The following is a 21,150-nucleotide window of genomic DNA, read 5'->3' on the forward strand; positions in this document are numbered from 1 at the left end:
AGCGTTTCTGCGGCGTACGTGACATTCAGCTGGGACCTGCTTTAACGCCTGTGTGAACGCTATAATTGCGCGGTACATGTATGCAGTCTGTCTACACGGCCGTTGTGAGCACGATATGCGCCCCTACCACGACTTTAGTCTGTATAGATTCAGGGCTTCAATCCTCCTTCGAAGCGCAGGAGGCTCGCCACCAAGAACACTCTCCCGCTTCCTTGGCGAACCAGCAAGCCCGGCTGATCCTGCAATACGAATTACTCTACAAAACATTCATTCAGAGTTTCCCAAGTACATTTGGGGCCCAAGAGCATCATACACAGCGCTTGGATAAAGTGGTGTGGCTTACCAGTAGAGTTCTCATCTGCGAATAAATATAATAATAATAAAAAAATGCCCGAAAAATTCCCAGCAACAGTGTTGCGGATTGTAATCCATTCTAAAAACTCCCATTCTGGACAGTTTCTAAGATGAAAATACCAGCTGACTACTCAGGTGTCTCATCAAACGGAAAGGCTAAAGTGCCTAATTCTGCGTCAAATCGTCGCCGTTGTTATCCGATGGGACTTGAACCCGGGTCTCCACGAAGACCCGGTGCGCGGCGCGGTGCGCTAGCACTATGCTGCTTCACACATTGTGCGCGGTAGTACCAAAATTGTCGTTGTCGTTGTTCTAGTTCCTTTATTCGTGGCGCATATCCAATTGGGGGATTGGCCATGGATGGGGAGCTTTGAGGGGCCAATGTGCCCGCTTACAAAGCTATGAATTCACAAAATTCATAAAACTATGAATTTTAAACGTAAAAGCTGTACCATATTGGGTGCCGCGTGACACTGAACGTGATGGCACGCAAGCGTAACAGGTGCACTTCAGCCGCACAGAACCATGTTTGCAGAGAAGCTGTGGCGTGTGCCAGTCAGCTCGCTGACGTAACCCGCGCAGTGTGACGAAGAAACATAAGTGAACAGAGATGCAAATGTGATGTTGCAGCAAAGATATTGTTAATAAGTATTGTGAGGCTTTTGCCGTCAAAGCTCGTGAGCAGACTTAAAGGAGCCATGAAGAGAAAATGCAAGTTGGTTTTATTCGAAAGATTTCGTGTTTTATAGTGCCCCCAGCGCTTGTCCGGATACAAACGGTGCTTTATTCACTGAGAAATTAAACAATTTAGGTTAAAATTTTGATTTTCCCGCTCAATCGTGCGTTTTCGTGGTCCCAAGTGACATCACGGGAACCGACCGCTCTGCAGCCTAGAATACCTTCATTCACGCATCCGCCGTACAGGGTAGAGACACGTAACGCTGGCGCCGCCATGTTCGGTTGCGCGCTCGCCGCCGAAGCAAGTCATTGTGTCAAAACCGCGCTAAAATTATCGCCGCAACTCGGTTTACTGAAGAAGTTTGAATCATATTGTCTGTTTCGCGTTGCTAGGTCTCGTGGGAAACGAAAAGAATAACGCGTTGAGCCCGTTGGCCCAATTGCGGCGGCACGGGACCGTTCAAAGGTTGTCTCCACCCTGTAGCGGTGTTGGTTTGTTCCCGCGTTTCTTTACGTTCCGTAACCTAGATGGCGCCACCATACCGTGGCAAGCGTTTGGTTTGTTTTTGCCCGCATTTAAACCTGGCTTGTTTTTGTTCTGGGAGAAAATATTCGTTCCCTGAAACAGTGCTCGCTCGACAAATGGGGTCACGTAAGACACCGTTGCTTGCGTCAATCGGCCAGTGTCGTCTGAGACAACCCCAAGCCCCATAGTGCTGTGCAGCTAAACCAAAGCATGCTGTGCGCAGTACGAACAGCAGAACGCATCAGTACTTCTATGTTTACATGTGCTTTCGTAACTTCCACTGTTTGTCCCATCATTCCTATTGCTTTGTAAAGAATGTGCCCTAAATTTAAGCGCAAATCGCTCGTTCGTCTAGTTTGTAAGCTCTACCTAATTTGCGTCTGCTTCTGCCAGCCTCCGCCAATCGCAGAGCTTAGCCCATGTGACATCACAGGTTCTGTTGCGGGAAATGAGCTGGTGGGTCGCATGACCATTCCCGTTTTTCCTAATTATGTAGCTTATTTGAGCGAAGTTTACGTTAAAAGTGGTGTCAGTATGATTCTAACGAGACAATCTTTTGAATGAACCAAACTTGTGTTTTCTCTTCATGGCTCCTTTAAGTGCCCTTATGAATTTTTGACCTCCTAATGATTTAACGAATGCTTTCGCATTTGAAAATTAAAGCAAACTTTCTGTTTCAACTGCAATAGCGTGTACAGGCATATTGCATACACCCGAAATTGTTTCAAAGTAAGGGGTTGGGATGTTGACGACGGGCGGAAGATGGGATTGTCGGGGGAGGTAGGCGAGGATGCTGCAGCCGGTGCGGGACCCGCCCCGGTTGGAGAAGGGTTGATGGGAGACGACTAAATACATCCTTCATCTTCCAACCTCCCGCCGAGTCCAGCGGTGGGCCCCACGGGCTTCCCAGCCCTGCTCCCAGCTAACTGTATACCAGGGGATACCTTCCCTTCAAGGGCTTCGGGAGCGACGCTTTAGCCGGTGCCTTCCCGTCCGGGCACGCGCACATGCCCCGCTCCGATGGCCACTGCCGGAATGTGCGTGCGCGCACTAGCAGCACCTCTGGAAGTATGTAGTAGCAACAAACATATATTAAGGCGTAAGCCTCGGGTGTCTCATCAAACGCGAAAAGTCACCTTTATAGTCATCGTCGTTGCCGTCGGCATGAACGGTGACAAAATGGCTGCCGCTGTAAAGAGGAAGTACATAAATAACGCATTTTGGTTCGTGCGGGATTTGAATCCGGGTTGCCAGAGGAGGGGGTAGGTGGGCTAACCACAGCGCCAACCCCGCACCCTGACAGAATGGAACAAACATTTGACTTTTGCGTGCCCCGGGAGAGGTGAACGCTGCGGCACGGGCGTAGAACGGGCACCTGCGGAGGTCTCACTGCGGGAAAGCTGCTGCGAGAACGACGGCCAGTCTGCCTGTCAGGGTAATTCGTATGAAAAGACGAGACGCAAACACGATACAACAGCGGAGGATTCCCATAATCGCCGGCTTTCACCTTCAAATCCCGAAAGCGGACATAGTGCATTCGAATGTATTAAATGGCCCATTAAGAAAAAAAACCGGCGTCGGGCCGGAAGCAGTAAAAGGGCTCCTAAAACACGTACCTCAAAAGCGTTCCATAGCGCGAAGCGTTCCATAGCGTGCGCCTAAAGGAGCTTTGTTTATTCAAAAGATCTGCTGTTTTACGGTGCGTTCGCCGCTTGTCCACCAGCAAACTATGTTTTATTCACTTAGATGCTGGGCAATTAAACCTAGAATTTCAATTCTCTCGCTACATCTCATGTTTCGTGACGTCAGTCATGATGTATTAAAGGGAGGTACCAGAACATATAGTTAGTTTGCTGGATTTAAAGCTCCCTAATCCAACAGAAACCGGAAGAGAGGCTGACGAAACCAAGCATACGCGCTTGGCTACCGCCGTCCTTCCTATAGGTGTCGCAGCGATGCCGCACTACTTATAGATTTTCTGTCTATATATGCTCCCCGCCCAGCCATACTCAGTTTGCTGCTTCTGATCGGACTTGCACGCACCGTATTTCGTGACGCTTCATAGTTATCTTTTCATGAAACTTTGGCATGCCTCGATAAACAGGGTCACGTAAATGGCAGTTTCGCTTATGCTCTTGGGTCGGTGTCATCTCACAAATGCTTAGTGCGCCCACGACGGCGGTTTACGCATCGTCGGCCAGCGGTAGTTTAGTACGCGGTGCGTGTATGTTTACGTGCACGTTCGGAACTTCTGTTGTGTTGTTTACCCCACCATTCCGTTCCTCCAACCCTGTTTGTGATGCTGAAGTATCTCAAAGGCGAACGAAAGCAAGAAAGGCATTCTGTATTTAAGTTTATTACATGGCATAAGAAGCTGTAACAAGGCGACCGAGAATCTTCTTTCTTCTTTCTCTTCTTCTTTTGTAACCTCCACGTGCCGTCGCATTGAGGTGCCCGCTCTTTTTTTACGCGCGAGCTCCCGCCCGCGGGCACCAATTTCATACCAGATGACAGTTCGTGGAAATAAGGAACAGTGGAGTTAATTAGGCAGCGCTGTTTCTGTTTTCAGAGCTAACGGCCGGACTTTTTGCCAATATTCTGGCTTGTTGGACGCCTATCGAAACGGTACCCTTCGGGAGCACGCATGTCCTGGACTCACACATCCCGGAAAATTGCGCCTGATTGCTCCTACATTGAATGTGAAAGCGGGAAAGGCTTGCTAGATTCTCCGGATTGTCACACGAAATGAAAATGCCATGATAGAAGAACCAAATGACGAAAAATGTGCTTGCATAGTTTCAGAAAGCTGGGGCTAGAAACTCGTTTATTACTCCCTTTATAATGCAATTATGTACTAATGCCTTTCTGAAAAAGAAAATGCGCGCCAATCGATCCTGTGGAGGTGGTTGGAAAGCGAAGCTGTAAACGACACCCACAACGATTGCCCATGCGACGTCACTTGAATTCACACACGTGGCTTTACAACGAGTGAAGCCACAGACAAGTAAAATGCACTTCACCACAACCTTCTTACTTCAAATAGATGCTCTTTGCTACGGTTAAATCGATGCATGATTCATGAACGGTGGTTGGTTGAGTTTTATTGGTGAAGCATATGAGTGGAAACTCTTTTTTTATAAAATTAAAGGAAGCTCAAGCACACGGTTAGACGACCTCACTTCTCCTCCGTCTCTGCCGCCGCCGACGGAGGCGACGAGGTCTGCGGCAGAGACGCAAAAGTGCGATGTCATGCGTTGGTGTGAGCTTCCTTTAATTTTTACTAACTCCTAGAGCATGCGCAAGGCGCGCTCACGGCGCTACACGTGCCGTGGGCGGAGCGCACAGCGCCGCGAGAGGTCGCGTGACGCTGTGACGTGGCATTCAGCGAGAACACAGGGGGTGAAGCGGCAGATGTGCTCGGTGAGTGCACTATCTGTCTCCCCCGTCTCCGCGTGGGCTCGTAGCTCAACCGGTGAGGGGACGGGCGCTTGCTCTGTTTCTCTATTCGTTCCAGGTTCGATTCCTGGTGGTGCCCATAACTTCATTTATTTGTTCGCGGGAGTTTTCTGTTGACACCAACGGTCGCGACAGAAAACTTGGGGGGTAGGGGTAAATAGCTTCGCTATAAAATTTAAAGGCCACCTTGAAGGCCACGATTGACTAGAAAGAAAAGCACAAAAGTCAGGCATATTTTCCATCCCAAACCAAATTCCTCTGAGGACTCCGAATGCCGCGAAAAATACTAGCCTGGAAACCACCCTCTGAATTTTCACCGAATAATCTAGGTAAACCCTGCTTATCGAATGCATATAGCGTTCTGAGCCTCGCCCTATGCAATAAATAAATAAATAAATAAATAAATAAATCAGAGGTTTCTCTCCTTCGCCTTTTCTCCTGATGAGAAAGGTGTCTCGAGAGAGAAAACTTTCTTTTTTGTTTATTGTAGCTGAAAACTGAAAACGCCCGCACTTTAAGACGCCAAGGCAGGGGTAGACAATATAAGAGGCGACAGTTCATTGGAAGAGGCAGAAAAGGAGGGGCGCTGGAACGACGAGGAGCAGCCTTGAATGCTGCCCGTAGGCCGAGTCAAACGAGACTTGAAGGCCGCCTTTAAGAGGACGCATCCCGTGTGGCCCGGCTGGGCTGCGCAGACGCTCCCGGCTGCTTGGGGCCCCGCAGCGAAGTGGCCTCTAGTGAAGGTGTCCCTTCGCGAACCCTAAATCCTGATCGGCTTGTAATCGTGTTTAGTTCGTCGGGCCTGGCTTTTCCAAGGGGACGCGTGTTTTCTTTTTACGGCCCTTGCCGTGCCTTGGGCTGCCGTCCGTTCATTGTGCCGCTGGCTTTTTTTTTTTTTTTGTTCGGATGCGCGCTCAAGAATAAAGGACCTGTCAGCGACGGTCTGGCCAGAAGAAGACAAAACGGTCCGAGCCAAATTGATCGAATCTAAAAACGGCGGCAACCAATGAGCGACCAAGGGACACCGGGGGCGCCGCGAAAGAAAGCGGGGAGTGCGGCGTTTGGGGAGGCCCAATTAAGTCTGCGACTGCACGTCTTCCAATTGCATTACGAGACGGCAGCGCACCCCGGTCGCCCAGTGGCCGCCTGCCTGGACGCGTCGGAAATGACTCATTACGTTCGAATAGGGGACGCATGTTCGTTTAGAAAACCTTGATTGAATCCCGCCAGCCGGTCCAGTGGCCCTGTGGCCACAGGATTACGTAGGAACCAGGCAAGCCGCAGGCCGCCATGGTCGACTCTTTTGCCACTTCGCCGCAACTCCTGGGAAAGCAGTTATTGCACCAGCCGCGGAATGGACACAGACTCTGTCATGCCGGCGACAGAATTCGTTGCGGGAAACTGTCTGGTGGTCCTACAATTGCGTACCCAGACCACGTGTAGGCGTCTATGGAAAAAGGTGTTTGGTGAGCTGAAGATGAGTGTCTCACCGTATGTTCTGCGACACGAACCAAAGCCTGCTTCAGAAAAATTTCCGAAAAACAAAAGTTTGCAGAACAAAAGGTCAGAAATACCGCATACTAATAAATGTGTTTGCAAAGTAAGGGGAATAACAATTAAGTCAGTAGATTGATTTGTAAATAGATAGGTTTCTTTGTAGACGCGTGTCTAATTGTGTGTCTGTGTGTACGTGTGTGTGCGTCTCTTTTTCTCTCTCTCTCTCTGTGCAGCCACGCACGCACGCACAGTGTGTTATTTTTATGTTTTCTTTAGTGTAAAGTGCAACGTCATTCATGCACAGGCCGTGGCATACAGACTAAGGTCTTACGAAAAAAACACGATGGGGTTCTCGGAACGTTTTAAAGGAGTACTGACACCAACATTTTATGTTCCATTTTGATTGCTTTTGTCGTTGCTTAATTGCCTGGCGAACCCGAAACAGCACTTTAAATACTTGAGCACGCGATAATTAATTACACTGAACGGCCTGAAAATCGTCTGTCCCAATTTCCCGTGCTTTCATCCCGGAGGGCGCATATGACAGAACCACGGTATGACCTCACCATTTTGTGCGTATGCCAAAACACCGCGGAGGCCGGTATAGACGTTGCTTTGACCGCGCCGCCGCAGGAGCTGAGCGCCTGCGCTTCCTGAACGCGTTAGGCCTACCATTGCGGCGGAAACAACTGTATTTACTAACTCTTTACAAACTTTACTACCTCCCAGAACGGTACGAAGGTCCTGCCACTAAGTGTAGAACCATTACTAGTGTAGATCCTGCACTTAGGAACTGCTGCTTGTTTGATACTAACATTCACTGACTAACAAAATTCTATGAATTATTCAACTTAACAACTACAGACCTTTTCCCACTCCAAATCACGATGAAAAAGTTTTTGAAAATCCTCATGCTGACTTGTATATGCTCACATTAAAATGCATAATTCTAAAATTATCGCCAAAATATTTGATTTTGGCGACCAGACCACCAACCCTATCAAATGATCGACTTTCCGCTGCTGGGTATAAAAGCAAGAACAGCAGATGCATTTCTAAGGTAAATAAGTTGTACTCTATCTCCTCGTGCATTCCGTTGGTTTTCTTGCTCAATTATTTGTTGGTTGTCTAAGTGTGATACGTGCGTGTTGAATGTGTCTATGTCGCGCTGCATGCTCAGCCGATCCACATTGTCACGCGTAGATTTTTACTAGGTTATGCGTGGCCAGTTAGTAAAATCCACTAAGTACCTAGTTTATACTGAGACAAGTAACTGGTTAATACTCTGTTAGTAAGAGCCACGACCTTTTCTTTAAAGAGTTAATGTCCTGATGGCGACCTCTGTTGCGACTCTGGACTGTATTACCGGCTCCTTTCCCGCATGTGGAAGTTTATTTGTTTCAAGAGTGCCTTTCTGGGCAGCGGTTATGCCTGTAGCTATGGGTATACCTGCATCAGTTTGTGAACGCGCCAGCGCCCAGTCAGTGTTCACCGCCCCCGCATGTGAAGTGACGTCACGGGTGTCTGACGAGTGCTGGAGGCACACAGCCGCGTCACTTCTTTCGCTACTTAAATGTGATGTCACGCCAATGTCCATTTGCTGCGCGCCACTCCGCGTGCAGTTCCTGTGCCGCTATTTCAGCCCGGGTATTCCGTTGAATAAATTAAGCGAACTGTGTAATAATGGTAACACGGAAAATTGGTGTCAATACCCCTTTAAATAAACAACATCATTAAAATGGGCCATGAAGACAAAAATACAAGTTTGGTTCTTTCGACCGATTGCCTGGTTAGAATAACACTGACAACACTTTTAACGCAAACTGCGCGCAGATAAGCGGTATAACGAGGAAAACAATGGGCATGCGACACCATGTCCACTTTTCCGCCGTATGGGCAGTTTGTTGCGATTGGCCGAGGCCGACGAAATCCAACATAAATTAAACAGCTTAAACAGGGATTATAAGCTTGTAGAACGAGCTATTGGATCTCAAATTTTGTGCACGTTCATAGCAGCAAGAATGTTCGGCTAAGTAGTGGAATTTGCGAACGAACACATTAACATAGAAGCACTTGTGCGCGCGTTGAGCACTATGCCGGCCGACGGTATACAGCCGACGGTATACAGCCGTCGCGCGTTGGACTTGCTGACACGACACTGGCCAACTGGCGTAAGCGACACTGCTACTTACGTGACCCTTCCTGTCGGGTGTTACACAATATTTCACGACCAGATTTCTAGCAAGTGTAACAATAAGCCAGACAAGAATCCGCTCAGAAAAAAAAAAACGTGTGCGGATAGTGGTTTTTAGTGGTATGGTTACGCTATCTATGAAGGGACACGGTAACCGCGCTAACAAAAAATGTTTTTGCAGTGGGCGGCAGCCTCAGTCAACTTACTGACTTTTGTTTAAAAACCTGCTCTCAATAACTCATTGTCAACGCTACAAAGCACACGATGCGACGGGAGAGTTGAAATTTTTGCTTAAATTGCTAAATTTCTAAGTGCATAAAGCATCGTTTGCGGCAGGACAGGCGCTGATCGCACTATAGAACACCAAATCTTTCGAATAAAACAAACCTTTATTTTGTCTTCGTGGCCTCTTTAACAACGCCGTTAATGCTGCTTGTGAAAAGGAATGACAGAGGAAGCATGTTGCTTCATCTTCCACCAAATAGAGATAACTAAATCCGACGATCCCACAGCCCGTCTTCTTCGTAGCGCAAAAAGGGTAATTGGTGCATATCAAGAGCCCGCGTAGCGGCAGCTAAAGCCCAGCAGTGATGCTCAAGCCCCAATTTTGCTCCCTTTCCCGGGAACTTGTTGTGGCGCAGCGTATGATGCGGCGGCGAGACAATCAGCGGGCGCTCCTCAGCCTGCCCAAAAAGGACACCTCCCCGGGGAGTCTTCACCGCGAAGGCCAGTCCGGACGACATCGGCCGCGGGCGTCGCTGAGTTATGACGACGGGCCGGCGTGTAGGCTTCGGCCGGCCGCTAGCCGAGTGAGAGCTGCGCGGGCGAGCCGCAAAATATGGGTCCCCCGTTGAAAGGAGCGACCGCCTTACCGGGATTAGGTGTTACGAATGGGACCGTTAAGGTTCCTTGCCACCCGGCTCGCTGGAGAAATTTATAAGCCCTGGACCTGGCACGTCCGCCCGTCGAAAGCCCTTCCTACGGGGCCGCATCTAGCATATCGGCCAGTAATTGCCCCCTCCACCACTGCCCCGCCCGCCCCGCGCCTTCGGTCTCCCGGCTGCTTAGTCGGGCCTGTCTCCAACGTTGCTGCAGCAAGCGTCAGCATTTCCCGAGCGGCCATTCGGTCGAGGCCGCTCACCCTGCGTTGCATCACTTACAAACTGCACCACCCGTACGAACGTCCCGCTTCTCACGGAGGCATGTGAACAAGGCGATGCTTTAACCGCTCTCTCTTTAAGGCTGAGCTGCCGCTTCTCGCCCGCTGTGCAGCTGCTGCTACAGTAGCTGCGCCGAGTTGTACGCAGTAAGACGGACGGTTGGTTATTCTCGGCCTGCCGCCATGCCCACAAGTGATTCAATAGAAGCTGGTGTAACACGGGATTCCACTTTTTTGCGCAGATGCTCGTTTATGGACACGTGGAAATTCCGTACAAGGGCGCGAAAGATCGGACTATGCTGATGCAGCGGGCTGTATTCTTGTGCAAGCGAAAAGGAAAAACCAACAAAAATGGAAGTAACTTAAACCTACACAATCGTGATGAACAATATCTACTTCTAATAAGAATCCTTACTGCACCCGTAAAGATACAGGTGGGTCTGCTTAAGCTCATCGCACTTCATAAACTCGTCGTTGCGATCAAGAGGTCAACGCGAGAGCAACGTGTGCCTACGTACTGCTGGCACAGCCTGAGGCAAAAAGTCAGATACTGTGCAATCGGCTACGCTGTTGGTGCCACCGAAAACTTTACGCAGTGGTAAATTGTAAATTCTGTAAATTCTGCAGGTGTAAGCACCGCGTCTTCTCCCAGGTGGCAGTACAGCACGGGAGCGCTCGGCGCGACTTATCGCCATCCTCTCGGCGGTCTGAGGGCACTTCTATACGTGCTCCTCAACGTCACCAAAACAATGAAAGCAGAATGGGAGCGATAAATTTGGCAGGTTTAAAGCTTTGTTTCCAAGCATATAATGCATTGTTTGCAGTCGAACAGGAACCGAAATAGCTACGAAAAGTGTGACTGTTCATTGAAGCACGAATTTATTCATTCTTAAGTGTCCCTTTAAGAAAACAGTATATATCATAAATTCAACATTTTAAACGAGATAATTTAGTCGAAGGTTTTATTTTTTGTCTTATTACAAAATCGTATAGCGTCAAGAGAAACACCGATTGCAGCCCATTGCGAGAAAATGTCATCAGTGTGGATGGGTTTTATACGGCTTAGGCAATGTGCTATCCTTTTTGAAATAAACTTTATTCGATTCATTTCAAACAGCAGAAGAAAGTGCACAAATTTAAACGAGCAGCCGCTCGAGAGCTCTGTCCAGCACTCTCTCGCACCGGACATCTTCGCGCTGCGCCGCCTGCGCGTAGGCTCGTGCAACCGCGTTCCCACACTGCACCTACATTTTCAGATATTTCATTCGAGCACCGACATTTGCACATGTTCAAGGAGTGTTTGCAGAAATTTCAATATTTACCCCATTTTTCAACGTTCAACTTTGCAATAGAAAATTGACAGCCGGAATCCGCCGTTGAAAACGCGTGTTTTTATTTTGCCTACATTTTACAGCGAAGCTGTTCGCTTCTCGTTGGTCGGAAAATTTCGTGTCGTAAACAAAAAATTAGCAGTGGCTTAGCTCGGCTATGCCAGGATATACGTAGCGTGAGCTAAGGTTCAGCTGGTTATTCTTAGCTTTCCTGGTTGTCTAGCATTAGCTGATTATCATGCTTACAGCTGCTAAAACGATTTCCAATCCAATCCAATCCAATTAAGTCCAGTCCAGTCCAGTCACTGCTCCTCGCGCATGTGCCGCACAGCCTCTTGATAGTCGCGTGGCTCCTGCAGGAGCCACGCGAAACGGCTATCAAGAGGCTCCGACGCAGCGTCAGACTTGGCTATTGCGCAACGGAGGCGCACAACTGGGCACGCGCCGGCGCCAGTGCGTCTGCCGCGGCTATGACGTCACTCCTCTGGAATGCGCAGACCGGCGAATGTGCAGACCCAATTCTCTACACACCCGTACTAATTGGATTGGACATCCAATGCAATCCAATCCAATTCAATCCAATGCTCCTCGCGCTTGCGCAGCACGTCCCTTCAAGGTCCACGCGAAACTGCTCAACTTCGGCCAGTGTAGCTTACGCTACAAAAACCCAGGCGGGACCCAGCAGTTCTAGCACAAGACGCCGATGGGCACGCGTCAGGCTAATCAGGCGTGCAGCATAGAGCTGATCAGTATTCGTGTAAAGAAAAAGCCGCAAAGCAAGCATCGAAACCGCATGATGGATTATAAGGCGCCGGCGAAAATGGGACCTTCCCCGCTCCCCATGGGTTCTCGCAAAGATTAAGTTTGCAGCTCCTCTCGAAAGGGGAGGGGGTTGACGTCATTCGAGGGCTAGCGCATGCGTCAGGCTAGGCAGGACACAGGAGTTCTCGCCCAAGACGCCGAGCGCATGCGTCAGGACCCAGCATCTGCCGCTAGAGAAGCCGAGTGCAAGCGATAAGCCCGCCGAGACAACGAGGAACATTTCATACCCTCCCGCATCAGCATGTGCAGTGGCTTACAACATCTGCGCTTGACATCCGCTTTAGCAGGGTGGGATGGCGACCATTTTTTTTCAAAGTTAAAATGCCGTGATGATTACAACGCCCCCTGAGCAATTAGTATATTCTTTGTAGATAGAAAGTTAAACGTTTAAACTTTGTGATTGGGCTAAATTCACCTATAACTTTCGGTTTCAAGCTTTTTGGCTATTTTCGCCACCACCACTCCGCCTGGGCAACTTTAGAGGCCCATAGATGATCGAAATCGCTTTGCTTATCATACATGTTTTGCAACCAAAATGGCAGAAGATGGTCGAAATTCTGTCCTTAAAGAATTGGCGCTAGTTCAAGAGAAAAAAATTAGCAGTGGCTTAGCTCGGCTAAGTCAGGATATACGTAGCGTGAGCTAAAGTTCAGATGGTTATTCTTAGCTTTCCTGGTTGTCTAGGATTAGTTTGATTATCATGCTTACTGCTGCTTCAATGAAACACACACGGTATACGCATTATGTGACACATGTATATTTATCAACGGCTCCGGCGCAGCGTCACCAATCGCCCCAGAGCTAAGCTGGTTCCACAGGCGCACGCCGGCGTTGCTGCGACGCACGAGCCATTGGTTCTACACCCGGCCACCCCTCGCATAATAATCAAGCGGACCGGGCCGCCACGTGCGGAACGGAGGTCGGCGAAGACGCTGGGCGCGTGGGGTGTGTGAGAGACGCCGGGCAGCGAGCGACGTTCTGTGCGCCGTGTGACGTCACTGCTACTCGCACATGCGCAGCAAGGCTCGCCAGGATCCACGCGAAACTGCTCAACCTCGGCCAGTGTAGCTCACGCTACAATATCTGCACGCTCGCGCATGTTTACCGTTGATACCACCACAGAAACAGTGGGGTATGATGAGGGAGGGGAAATTTATTGAAATTGGAAATCACAAAGGGGGTGGCCCGATGGCACAAGTTGGCCAGCTACTCTTTGAGGGCGATTGCAGATGACAGTGAAAGAAAAGATAAGGGGAAGTGGAGGGTGTCACTATATACATACTATGATAGCGGGTCCGCGGAAGGAGGTGCCGCGCCTTTGTACCGACTTTTTTTGGCACACTCATCTCGTAAACATTCTGCGCAGTATAGCAATTGCGACCACACTCCACAATGCTAGAACCGGCTGAGGCGAAAACGACAACAATATACTATATACAGTTGATCTATAGGGAAGTTCAACAAGATGGGACCCAGACAGGAATACTCGCCTAGTGTCTCTACATTGTTACGAATCGGCCAAACGCCGCCGTATTTTCCCGCATCAGCCACCACGTGGGAATCGACCACGTGCGCCCGCGTGTCGGTGAATCGTACTTTCGTGTCTCGCCATGCCGGGTCAGTCACCTCGCTTTGCAACGCGCCTCCGGCGGGTGCCAGCGGCACGCCCAAGCATGCTTCACGATGTTCGCCACACCCTTCAGGCACCTGCGCGTCGGTGAGTCCCGCCTTGACATCCCCGGCTCAGACGTTTCGCTATCGGTACGATCAACATTCGATAGCGCGACCCCGGCACCTTTCAAGGACACTCTCTCCCCCCCTCTCGGACGCCACGTGGGGGAACCCATGAATGACTCACGAACTATGGAAAGAGCGTGTGCAGGTCTGTGATGTTCGTGGCGTGTTACTCTTGGGGGCGTTTTTTGGGTATAAATAGAAGCAGCACAAGCGCCAAAATTCTTTCCTGTCTGAGCAGCGAATCCATGCGGTCGCTCTGCTCGAGTCCTGTATTGTAACCTCGCCCGTCGGGGCATTGTATGTTTTTTTGGCTTCGGCTCACCTCTCGCTATGAAGTAAACAGTTACGTTATCCTACTGCTCTGGACTTCTTCACGGCTGCAACAGCGCCTGACCGCTCGCATCATACACGCTACCCATCGTATGTTGGAGGCCACGGAGAACGGATCGGGTGCCCCCGCCCGGTCGCAACAACATCTTCCTATGTCACAATCTGCCTGTCAAGCCGCTGCTTTGCAAAAGCCTGTGCACAGACTTGCATACCTTTCGTGCCGGACGCACGCCCAGAGCCAGCAGGACGCCCTCGCACATGAATCGATTGTCTCAATGGGCCAATAATTTTGGTACCTTCTTTCGCAAACACACGCACAGGACAGGCAGTTGCGGAGAACATCTGCTATTGTCCCCTGAACTTGGCACGGTTCACAGTTACGGTCACTCGCAACCGTCGATAACGTGCTGGTAGCGACGGCTTAAATCTACTCCGAGCCGCAGCCGCGGAGAAACAGGGCCGCGTGGCTTCGCTGAGTGCCAGGGCGAAACCAATATCTACAGTCACGCTCTAGTTGATGGTTGATGGTGCCAGCTATGGTAATTCGGTCCGGATGAGTCAATTAACTCGCTGTGGGGCTGCAGATGCCGAAATTATGACGGTATACAGTGCAGGGTCTTGCGAATGACAGGCGCACGATAACTGCGTCGGCAAAGGCTCTCGGCCTCCACGTATACGCCTGGTGAATGGCATGGCACCAAATTGAAGTAAAACATTGTTTCGTTGCAAGCGCAAAAGACCATAGGTTCAAGACGCATTTTATCATATATCCTTGTTTCGCAACACCGGCCGAGGGCTTGAATTGCTGGCTTCGTGTAACAGAACAGGACCGATGGGTGAAGTATCTCGGGAGAAATTAAGCGAATCACCTCCCGGACTCTAGCTGATTCAGCGTATTAGTTTGAATTCTCTTATGATCTAGTGTGGAGCGTGAGGGTAAGGCACAGTCTTGTAATTACGGCAGCCACTGTCGACAGAGCCATCGGCATACACAAGTCCGGTTTAGTTAAGTGTCGCTGCCAACAATTATAGAATTAGCTGTTTGAGGGCTAGTGGGGAAAATAACGAGTTTTTGAGAATTCCGGGGTGCAAATTTGTTCAATCGTTCGCCCGCGTGCGACCCTTTGAAAGCGCCTTCTGGGCGAAACCTGAATGAATTATATGTTCAAGGCTTTAACTCACTGGCGTAAAATTGATTTTTGAGCACATTATTTCGAGAACCAACAGCGTGTGTTGCCCAGATGGGGTTAAAAACCGAAGGCAAGAACGAAAAGGTTCACTGATGAGAATCTGTCGAATACTTTCATGAAAAAGAAATCCCCCGAGCCAACGAGAATTAGTGATTGTGATCGCATTACAATTATGACTTCGATGTGTGCATCTCGGCAACTCTCCAGATGGTATTCACACACACATACACGTTACAAGATATATGTATACGCAGCTCTGCGTATATATACGATGTTGCATATAAAAGGTCTGCCAGAAATTTAATGAGGCTTAATCATGAAAACAGTTTTATGTACAAGTGATATCATAAGCAACTGAAACAAGAATTTGTGAATATCACAACATATTTGGCTTACTGGCTTTATGACAGCCATAACCGGTACAGGAAGCTTTTTTCTATTAAGGAGGACTCCTTGACACGCAACCAATGCAGCCAGGCAGTTCCCGGAAGAAGCAATTCCTATAAGTTTACGAGACCGTGTTCCAATTACTTTTGACAGCGCCTGAATGTGTTGGGAGCATATAGCACATTTAAGGACCAGGCTCAGTTTACGCGATCAATCTTCAATTTTTGTAGCCCAATTGGCGCCGGTTGTTTCCCAGAGAGGACAACAGTGCATAAATGTCGAACAATGCTGAACATTACACTTTCACCTGTATATGAACACCACCAGTTGGAGAAAGTAAGATTAACCTGTGCAAGCCAACATTATCGCAGTAGCGAAACTGAACGAGCGGTTCCATAAAGTGTGCTAGGATGCAGTGTTTATAGCCGTCATGACAGTGCCCCTGTATACGGTTAAATCTAACGGCTATGGAATGAACACATCCACCCCAGAAACTATTTTAGGCCGTTATAACTTTGGTTTTTACTCTTTTTTAGGTCTTCGCAAAAAGCCTTCCACACGGCCGCTCAGTGGGTGGGTTTTGATCACCGCTTTAGGTGTCCTATGTGCGTGTATAGTTTCACCTGGATATCGAACTTTTACCCATAGGAACGTCTTAGCATCTTTAACCGTTGTTAATACGAAAGCATCAAATGGTCCACGGGATGAGAAACCCGGCAACCGGCGTCTGTAGCAGCCAAAGGGCTTCAAAACCTCTCATTTTAGGCAGCGTGCCACACCTAAAGAGGGCGCGCTGCTCCGCCGTGACAGCGCCACCATCGGCCGCGCCGTCGTCCCGTGGTATAGGCCACGGCCGGGCTAAAGCGGCGGCGCGACCTGCCGCTCTAGCCCGGCCGTGTACAGGCAAGGTGCGCCGCAGCCGCCCACCAGACGTGCGTTGCGAAGGTGAACCATATAACCCAGTGAGCTGAATTTCGCCACGTTGATAGCACTGCATTTTTTATTGCCTCAAATAAGGAAAAGGACATGGAATTTCTCAAGAACAAGCCCGTTTTCAACGCGTCTGGGTAATGCGGCGCCGCGCCAAACAGCACTGTCACAGGTCGCTTCATTCGTCCAGCAAACGTAAACTCCGTAAACAAGGAGCTTTACGCCGTCGTATTCAAGTTTTCAATAATTTTTAATTAAATTTCAGCGCTGTCATCTTGCTAATGGTAGTGCAACTGCTTCAAGCAAGAACCCGTCTGTCATTAAATACTGAGAAAAATATGAACGTTGACGCACGTCGGTTCGTTCTTGCAACACCCTCACTTACAAACCGAGATATGCTTACTTCAGTAAAAAAGAACGTGCTGATGTATTGATGAAACTGGCTTAAAATTTGACAGTTTCGATCAACGAGATTCACAGTAAGGGAACATTTACAACGCGTGGAAGTAACCTCTGGCTACTGTATTTTTCGTGCTGCTGCATCCGATCCGTTCACAATGCTCTAAATGAGCGCTGCTTTAATTTACCCCTGTTTTTGTATTTGTTCAGGTGTGGAGACAAGAGCTGTGTTTGCTGTTGTGCTTCGCGCATTTCCCACAGTCAACACAAAATGCGATAAACAGACGCGAGGGCAGGTTCCTTTCGCCCTTCACGTCAATCACCTTCAGCGGCGACTTCCTTGGAGTGAGCTGTAGATGTTGCTGATCAAATTATTAAGTTCGGTAGCCGCAGCGAGTGATGAAAAAATTCGACAGGTCCAAAAACTCCCCTCAGTGTTGATATAGAGCAGTTAAAATTAGAGCACAAAAATGAAAGAAAACGGGTGAGGTATGCTTCTGCAATCGTCAATAAAATACGCGCTCATCAGCACACAAGTGCCCTCTTTTTGAAGTCGTTAGCTACAGGGAGTGACAGAAAGCACCAATGTCCCCCCCCCCCCCCCCCAAAAAAAAAAAAAAAAAACCCGCGGGGCACGAGAAATGAAGGCCACATTGAATGTAAACAGCCACGTTCTTCACTCGACACACACTGCGTATCTGTCGTGTTCGCTGGTCATGGAGGCTTGGCCGTGCTGAAAAGCGAAAGAACTTAGTTTCCAGAGAAGAATTAGAGTAATTATTTGCACAGTTCGCAACGTACCCTTTGTGCGCACATCAATTACTGTATCTGCGTGACTACCGCAGCGTTGTCTGCTCGACTCCCTGCCGTGTAGTTAGGGAAACGTGCACGAGACGGCGCAGCAGTCCTATTGCACCAGCTCTGATTGCACAATCCCTATAGGGACCGGGCGGCCGTTGTATGGCACCACCGTCGCTTCAGCGAACAGCGCCGCCCGTGGCGAACCGCTAGTCAGTGGAATGCCGGTGGCGGTCAGCGCAGCGTTATTGTGCATGGATTTCTATCGTTTTTCTGTGGTGCGGCTTGCAAAGCCTACACAACCACAAGGACGTTTCTCAGATCGGTAAATCTTCAGCGTGGATGTGACCTTTACGAGACATGTCATGTGTGTGATTTACGCCCATTCTCAGCATTTACAAATAGCAGACGACGCTCAATGCGCCAAGCTTGAAGTCAAGCTGGAAGTGAAAGTTCGTTGCTTCATGCAATTTTTTGATGCCTGCATGCAGTGTATCGAGGAGTATACTGCAGCTAAATGCTCCCACAAAGCCGGTGTGTGCAACCAATCTAGGACTGCTGCGGCGCTGGCCTTGGGCAGTTGATGACGAGACGGCGTTGACGTCGTGCACAAGCGAAAGACAAAGTTGGAGTGTCTTCTAAGATTTACCTCAAAACAGAAATTGTGATGGACGACGCTTCCGTAACTTCATTACCTACGGCTGAAACGTATTTAATTTCACAGAAATGCTCTTACTACAGTCACCGAGAATCGTTGATAGAATAAATACCGCATGATAGTAGAACGGTATTGCTTGTCGTGGAGAAGCATTGTTTTACAAGAATTGCAATGGTTGCAGGCTAGTTGGTAAATGGTTTTTCAAAAACCAATTCCTGCGTGGCTGAAGGACGCAAGACAGGAGGGTGCCCGAAACCTGTACTCAGCTTCACAACTGAATGCTGCGGTCGGTTTACAAGCTGCCACCTACGCTTGAAAAATCATGCACACCTTCGTCTAACGACGATGAGGGTTTATCGCAAAGCTCTATCGTATGGGTTTCCTTGGTTGCCTTCTGGATTTAAACTTTGACTAGTTGACCGTCGAATTTGACCAGCACGCAGTTTGGACTTTTGATCGCAGCGTCTTTGACTTTGACCATTTCCCATTCGATTTCGCGGGAAGAAAGCTTTACGTTCAACCATCATAATCATTAGACGGACGGCTAGATGATTTTGCTGTTTAATTTTGAACTTCCATGCCCCCCTCTCCAAATCTAAACTTTGTCCAGCGTGTCGGAAATGTGTCTGTGCTGGAGGACTCGGGCTGATGCACCCATATTTGAGGCAACTAATCGCGCGTTTTTGGTATCTTCACGAGGCATTATACGATTTTTTTAGGTACTCTGTAAAGAATACTTAAGCATTAAAAAACACCGGCTGACGTTAACGCTGCCACATTTTTTAACTATCGTTGCCAGCCTTTATTCTACGCAGGTGGTAAAACGGGAAGGGGAGGAGGGATGGTGGATGGTTTGTAACTTGGGCTGTTGAGTTCGTGAATAACTTTGGATCTTGATAAAATGACCACCACAAATGTGAGATTTCCACTTCGGCTTTCAGGCTCCCATGCTGTCACAGTGTCGCTCACCAAAACCGAAGGCACAAAGCTCACGGTTACAGAAAGTGTAAACTACCGCAACATTTCTACGGCTACACGGTAATCCATCTCGTATGCAGGTGCCTGTCTATTTAAAGCACACGTATCGAGGTATCCCAGCGCTAAGGCTGGCGTAGAAACCGTAGTCATTGAAACCAGTGAAGATAATTTAAAGTGGTAGAAATGAATAATAATATTGCTAATAGTTTTATTCCTACTCAGATCGCGCGGAGCCAGGCGCAGAGCGCTGCAAAAAGCGCTCGTGTCTATGTAGCCCATTCCCAAACTTACAAGCATCCAATAAGTTTGCGTAGCCGTTAGTGCATTCAAGAAGAAAATATTACTACTAATAGTAGTTTTATTCGTACTCAGAACGGGTGCAGCCAAGCGCAGATCGCTGCAAAAAGCGCTCATGCCATTGCAGCCGATACCCAACTTTAGAAGCGTCCGACAAGTTTACATAGTCATCACTGCATCTAAGAACCCAACACATCTGCCTAGACTTTGTTTCACCGCCCACATACGTTCACAACACCACCAAAACATTAAAAGCACCGAAGCAAACACGACAAAAACAACGGGAGGTTGTGTAGTCCAAAGCACCGGCTTATTCCACTGACGAGGGGAGCGCCGAGTGGTGGCGCCACCCGTCCAGCTGCCCGGTCCATATCCTCGGTATTCGATGGCGTGGAATGCATGCGGGAAACCAAGTGTGCGCCGCCATATCTGTGGTCAAGCGTCTGTTGCTAGGCGACGTTGTGCGCACGGCCCGCAGGTCAGGCACCCCTCTTCTCCTCCATGTAACCGTGTGAGTGCGCCCGTGGCCTCCGCAATCTAGTAATAGACAGTTTTAGTTGAGCGCACGCAGCAGCTCTGCGCACGCAAGGAACTTGCGGAGGCGCGAGAGCGCATGCGCAGTACGTAAGCGGACGCCGCGCGCTTTGCGTGCGCCCGCAAGTTTTGGATTCTTGCGTTGCGGGTTTTGCGGGCCTTGCGCGCCGTGCGCGAGGCCCCTCCCGTCCTCTTTCCGGTCTCTATCGCCCGTGAACGAAAGGAACAAAGGAACGGCGTCTCCCCACAAACTGGTTTACGGCTTCTTCTGGCTAGGTTTACATTTGGCGCTGGCCGACAACCACATGTTTCGTTCGTCAATCTGGCGTTCAGTGGCGCTGCATGACACACAAAGCGCGCATTTTGGCTCTACTGGTTTATGCACGCACCAACTTCTGCGTGCGGTCAACTAAAACTGGTTCTTCGCGAGAACTTCGCTGCGCGCTGTGCTGCCCCTACGTGCGCGCGCAACTCTCTGCGTACGCTCAACTAAAACTGTCTAATTTCAGGGACCTTACCGCAATCGGCTACCGGCGGCGCGCCGTTCGCCGGCAGCAAATCGCGGAGGCCACGGTGCGCCGTCACTCGTTACGTCGGGCTCCGCAGGATGGCGGAACTTGTCCGTGCTAAGCACGACTGTGAAACACATGACTGTGTTTCACGTTCGGGACTCTTCGCCGAACACAAAGTATTGCGTCGAGTTCACTGTGAGTGCGATTAATAACATCTGTGTTGGCGCCACAGTTTAGAATCGGATTGGAACGGAGCAGGTGATGCCCGCCGGTGTCTTTTTTTTTTCTTCGGCGTGCGGCCGCAGTGGCCTAGGCTGCGCCGTGTCCGTGGCGCATCGGCCATGTCTGTGGCCGTTTCCAGTGTTGCCAAGCGACTAAATTGA

The 21,150-nt window shown here is 49.4% G+C and overlaps 1 protein-coding gene across 3 annotated transcripts in view; it reads right to left on the reverse strand.

Moving 5' to 3' along the window:
• Window positions 1-21,150, reverse strand: part of LOC144147865 (tachykinin-like peptides receptor 99D) — an 892,456-nt gene that overhangs the window by 224,666 nt on the left and 646,640 nt on the right. The window lies entirely within an intron of this gene.

The sequence above is a fragment of the Haemaphysalis longicornis genome, unplaced genomic scaffold, assembly GCF_048455015.1.
Source record: "Haemaphysalis longicornis isolate Haplotype H1 unplaced genomic scaffold, Haemaphysalis longicornis Haplotype H1 scaffold_1, whole genome shotgun sequence".
Classification (NCBI taxonomy): domain Eukaryota; kingdom Metazoa; phylum Arthropoda; class Arachnida; order Ixodida; family Ixodidae; genus Haemaphysalis; species Haemaphysalis longicornis.